The sequence below is a fragment of the Meles meles genome, chromosome 1, assembly GCF_922984935.1.
Source record: "Meles meles chromosome 1, mMelMel3.1 paternal haplotype, whole genome shotgun sequence".
Lineage (NCBI taxonomy): Eukaryota > Metazoa > Chordata > Mammalia > Carnivora > Mustelidae > Meles > Meles meles.
In genome coordinates this window covers 107,092,268-107,098,687 of record NC_060066.1, presented here as the reverse complement: position 1 = coordinate 107,098,687, position 6,420 = coordinate 107,092,268, and positions in this window count along the sequence as shown.

Here is a 6,420-nt window from a genome sequence, read left to right as displayed (position 1 = left end):
AGTATTTTCTTGTGTGTCTTGTTGATAAGAAATATTGTTTTATGGTTTTCTTTTCTTGTAATGAATGCCTTTGCCTTATTTTAGTATCAAGAATATTTAAATCTGTTGGAGAAACATGTTTTGTGCTTAACTGATTCATAAATTTGCCATCTAAATAATTCTGTTGTAACAGTTCATAAATGGTTATTCCTTAGTCTTCACTAGAGATTAAGGGGTTTCTAAGAGCACAAAATTCTGCTAACTGTAACTAAGACTGATGGAAATAAGGGAAACAACTATGCATGTAGAAAAGTATAAGATATGTAAGAAAGATATAAGTAATGGGAATGCCCTTTGTTGAAGGTTGGTTGCAAAGAAATGGCTTGGGACAAAACCTGAATCCAAAGGAAAGTTGTAGAAGGTTTATGGAGGGAAAACTTTGGAATGGAATTTTGGGTATGGTCAGGTTGGACTAAGGTTGAAATAAATGGATTTTTAAAGTACACTGGTATAAGATTAAAAGTCTGCTTTTTCTCTGTTCAAAAAGACAAAGTTTTCTTACATTAATTAATCTGTTGTTAAGAAGAAAATATAGTTTTCTCTGGCCCAGAAAAACCTGTTTCTATGTTTTGTTTTATCAGATCTTTAATATCTCTAATCCCATTAGGCATGTGCTTTAAAAGGTTTTAACAAACTTCCCCAAGATTTAAATCTTGAACAAAGTCTTGACTAATTAGTCTTGCTTGTTTGGTATGTTACATTCTGGTTTTGACTGCTGAAGTGTTTTGTGTCAATGTGTCTCAGGATAACTGAGTTTTCTTGTCTATAGTATCATAGTAAACTCTCATGTCAGATCATTAACAATGTCCATTTCTGAGGTTTTTTTTTTGTCATTTATAATTGTTCTAATTCTCTTGTAAAATGAGTTTTATCTTCAAGAAGATTCATATAAAGGACTTTCAGGACAAATAAAGGTATTCAATATATTGAAAATCCTAAAACTGAAATGGGTAAGAATTTCCAGAACTAACTAAAGCTGCATTCAAACTGAACCAGTGTTAGTAACACAGGACTAAATGAACTAAAAGATTATAGTGTTGGGGCACCTGGGTGGCTCAGTGGGTTAACCCTCTGCCTTTGTCTTGGGCCCTGGTCTCAGGGTCCTGGGATAGAGCCCCCATTGAGCTCTCTGCTCAGTGGGGAGCCTGCTTCCTCCTCTCTCTCTACCTGCCTCTCTGCCTATTTGTGATCTCTCTCTGTTAAATAAATAAAATCTTTAAAAAAAAGATTATAGTGTTGTGTCTCTTATTTTAAACATTGCAGTTTCTCTAATGTATGTTCTTCCAGACTAAGGAAACTTTTTAAGATATCTGTGACTTACAGAAATATAACAATATTCATTTGTAAACAAATCAAAGCATTCAACTTTTCTCTCCATCTGAACCCTCTGAAACTCAAAAGGTCTCAGTAAGTATTCTTTCTTCCATAGCAATAAATCATTTGCATAAGTTCAATTGTATCTGTTCTCCTTGTTGTTACAAGGACACTATTGGAAACATTGGTTATTTTACCAAAGCTTTGATTGGAATGTTATATTTGAGAAAGACATGCATAGACTCAGATATGACCAGACAGCTTAAAGGAACTAAAGTTGACTTTATGAAACCAGGAGCCATAAAGCCCCTTGGAACTATTGGCCTGATACCTTGCTTACAGTGTTCCCAGCAACCTCACCAGGTGAATAAAGAATGTCACTTCCTTGCAGGTGCAGGAACCTCTAGATACTTTGGGTACCTCAGGAAAAGGAATTCACCAACACTGACAGGTATAGCAGGCACATCTGATGGCAAGTACTTGACTTGGCTTCTGGCCTGGAGAGGCTACTAAAAGTTTAACCTAGAGATTCCTTATAAGAAATTCCAGCAAAGCAGATTGTAAAAGATCTATATGATCATTCACTGTTCTTGCTGAGCTTATGTAAATAATTAGGCCAAGTCTACTAAAACTGGACTTGTTTTTTAAATAAATTAGTCCTGATTTGGCCATCTCTGGAAATGAGGGTTATTTTAGAGGGAAAAATTATGTTTTAATAACACACCTTTTTGGATGTTAAATTCTAAATTTGATTCTCTTTAAATGTTTGTTGTTTACCTAAGCTAGACAGCTTGAGGTAAACTTCAGAGAAGTTGCACAATAGCTTATTTAGATGATCTTCTTGCTTTTTATTCTGTGGGAATAATAACAGGACCCATGGCACATGATTAAACAACTGGATAATGGGATTGATTCTCCATCAATTGTATAACTTAACTATCACCTTGACTGATGATAATAGCTTTCATAAAAAGAATAAGAAAAGTTGGGTATGCCATAGTGCTCCCTCATGCTTTGCAACTGCTGAAGCCTTAAAAATGAATATTAATACTGACTCCAAATAGATTTCCTACTCCTACATGTCCATGGAGCAATTTGGGAAAAAAAAGGGGGGGATTATTATCAAGCCATAACTCCACAATCAAATACAGCCCTAAAATTATTACTCTTCTTAAGGCTGTACACCTACCTAAGGAGAGAGCTGTAATTCACTTCAAAGGACATCAAAGAATATTGTTGTGGAAAATCTGAGGTGACTGAGGAAACCCAAAGGGCACATGGAGAGATGGGAGAATACAGTTTTATTAATACTAGCGGGCTCAGTGGGATCGTTCCCAAAGACTGAGCACCTGACAGGGTTAGAAGTGAGTTTTTATGGTTACAGGCAATGGGGGATGGTAGTGGGGTGTTTTCACAGTCTCTCAAGGCCTGGACACTTTCCCAGTTCCCCAAAGCCAAATGGCCCTTTCATGTGGAAGTATTATCTATGTGGAGGCATCTCAGGAGAGTGCTAAATCACCTCAGGGGCTGTTTCTCTTTCTTTTCTTATTCAAACAGGACCAGGTATCTGGTCTTTTTCATCTGTCTCAGCAGGAGCAATGACTTGTTATCTTATCTTAGTCAAATGGGATGGCTCTCTGGCCTTTTCTTGGCCTTAGCTGGAGCAAAGGGGAGCCAGGGATGGAAAGGGGCCTCAGTATGACCTTAGGAACCAATGAAAATAATATAGGGTTTTCACCAGGCCACTGGTTTGGGCAAAAAGGCCATGGAGATGACAAAAACTTTGCTAAGAAAAATTTTCCCTAAATTTGGACTCCCTTGGTCCCTATAAAGTAACAATGGACTGCCTTTTATTACACATTAAGAAGATGGCCCTCCAAAACTGAATAGCCCTTGATATCTTGACTGCAGTTATAGAAACCCAGAATTGGATGACTGTCTCCTAAGGGGAACCAAGGGTTTTATGGCTCTGACTCATGTTCGTGGCTTCCTCCAGGCTGGATAGGCCACTGTACTCTGGGTTTTGCCTGGAATCATGGATGCATTATTAAAACCATTACCAACCTGGCCAACATTCCAAAACTTAAAACAATGGTCAGCTTGTTCTGTGTCTCATTGGTATGACCAACTAAGATCAAATTTTATTCACACTTTGGGACTGAAGGGTATTGTTCGGCACATAAAAGTTCTTACCAAGTACATGGTCAAAGACCTTAAAGATACTCAGGATAGCATTTGTCTATTAAATAACCCAAACACAAATGTGTCAAGCAGTTTTACAAAATAGAATGGACTTAGATGTTCTAACAGGAGCACAGGACATAGATGTCCTAACAGGAGCACAGGACAGCACATGTGCAATTATCAGAACAGAATGTTGTGTGTACATTCCAGATTATCACAAAAATGTCACAGGGCTAACAAGAGATATGAACACCCAAATTGGGACTCTACAGGATCCTTCTCTCTCAGTGATTGTTTAAGTTCCTGGCTTAAAGGAGGATTATGGTCAATGATTAAAGATCTCTTTTTTGGACTTCTCATTCTTATAGCTGTACTAATCTTAATGTGTTTCCTTCTTCTAATGTTTCTCTACTTGGTGCCAAGACTCCATTACAGCAATGACTCAAGTCGACAGATGATCCTTACCACTCACAGAGACACTGCTTTGTTGTCGGTGTTGGATTCAGCTGCCTCCATCTTTCATGATTCATTCCCCTACACATTCCTCAACTGACCAATATTAACCTGTAGGTAGGGACAGCTCTACACCCCTAATTCAATAGGAAGAATTAAGTAACTCAATATTGATGAGACCTTCCATCCTCAACAACCTTAAAGATTTGAGGGTCAAAATTGCTCAGGGGTTAATGATGTGGGAATCAGAGGCAGAAGAAAAGTTATTAAATTTTCTTACCCACTGCCAAGCTCTTGAAACAGGCACAGTGATATTCTTCCAGGGACTCAACTACCTCCACCTTAAGGCTTTGCTAAGGGCAAAGGTCAATCCTAGATTGACCGACCCCTAGCCCCAACCAGGATCCTGTAAGTCTACTTTAACAATTCCTTTGGAAACTTCTTTCATCTCTAAACCCTCTAAGATAGTGTTGACAATCATTCTCAGGCTTATGGCCCACTGATACACACCTAAAGGGTTTCACAACAAAGGTTTTATTACCGGTAATGAATAACCTTTTTCTCAATAATAGCTGGTCCCTCAAGGCCCTGAAACCCTGTTTCCAAAATTCCTTAGAGACTTATGCCATCCCTGACCTCCTCCCAACTTGCAAGTATATAATGGACCATTCCTCACAGCTCTGGGGCAGGTCTTTCTGCCTTTCTGCCTGCAATCCCTGTAGGGATTTCTGTCCTGTCCCTGTGCTTTAATAAACCATTTTACACCAAAAAATGTCTCAAGAATTCTTTCTTGGTTATGGGCTTTGGATCTCACCCCACTGAACCTCACTTATATTCTAAAACTTAATCTAAGTGTGGACCTGTGTGAACTAGAAATAGAACAGAAAATAAAAATATATGGAATTGAAGGTTTTTTTACTATCTTGACCTTTTCTCACTTCTACACACATTTTAAAATCAATTTGTTTGGATTTTTTTTAGTGGGGCTTGGTTTGAATCCATAGATCATGTGGGAGAAAACAGACACTTTCACAATATTGAGTCACTCAATTCAGGTACCTTTGTCATTATTTCTCACCATGGAAATCTTGGCACATATTTTGTTCTATCCATTTCTATGCCCTTCATACACTGTTATATTGCAATGAGTTTAATTTTATTTTCTAAGCATTTGTTTTTAATGATGGGAACATGTTTTGTTTTATTATCTCATTTTATACCCATCACTTTTTAAAACCCCTTGCTAGTCCTAATAATTGCCTTGTAATTACTTCACATTTCAATGTGTAAATTATCATTTACAAGCATAACATCCTGGTCAGGCTTGATACTATACAATGAGGGAACAGAGGGCAAGCTGAGGACAAAGCAGAAGATGACATTCAACAAACCCCCCACCCCCTCCACCCCAGATGGGATCTATATGACATTTCTCATGCACTCCTGGTTGCCCTAAAACTAAGGAAAAACAAATAGTTAAACTTATAGAGATCACAAACCTACAGGACCCGAGTCTCCCTCAGTTTACAAATGTCTTAAGCAATCTATAAGAACAAAGCATTCCTATCATCAATAACCTAGCTTCCAGAAGGAAACATAGACACAATTAAATGTCCTTATAATCTGCAGCCTATTGACAGATACTTGAAGTGGGCAGAGTGTAATATTCCTCCAGGAAGTTCCCAACTATCTTCATGTTAATTCCTTGGAGAGGGAAAAACCCTAACTTGACAATGACAAGGCTTCTTGCACTCTGTGAGTCTTAACATATAAAAATCCTTTTGAAACCTCTCATTTGCCTTACTTCCCTCAACTCCATAGTATATAATCAGCCACTCTTTACAACCCGGGTGCAGCAGCTCTTTCTGCCCTCTTTCTGCCCATGGGTCCTGTCCCCATGCTTTAATGAACCACTATGTTGCACAGAAGACATCTGAAGAATTCTTTCTTGGTCATCAGTTCTGGACTCTGCCCCACCAAACCTCACCTATATTCCAAAACCACATTATCATAGTTTTGTTAGCATAACATAAGTAGCTGATGAAGACCTATATTCTTTTAAAATTTTCTGTGCAACTTATTACAATTTTCACATTTCCTTCTTTTGTATTGTAAGTCTCTGATAAAACCATCTGGGTCTAGAATTTTTTTATGTAAAAATGTTTTCACTACTAATTCAATATATTTAGTTTAGTAGTTCATGATGTGGGAAACAATGAAAAAAAATATTAGCTTTCTTTACTTCCTACAGCCCATAGATAAGTCCTTGAAATAGGAAGTGACATTCCTCTAGGGACTCAACCGTCTGGATGTTAATACTTGGCTGAGAGCAAAAGGTAATTATGGGAGGCCGCGATAAGGCTCCAGACTAGAACCAAACCAGGCCCTGACTTATGTCTCCTCTATTGTCTATCTGGCTGATTAAAGACA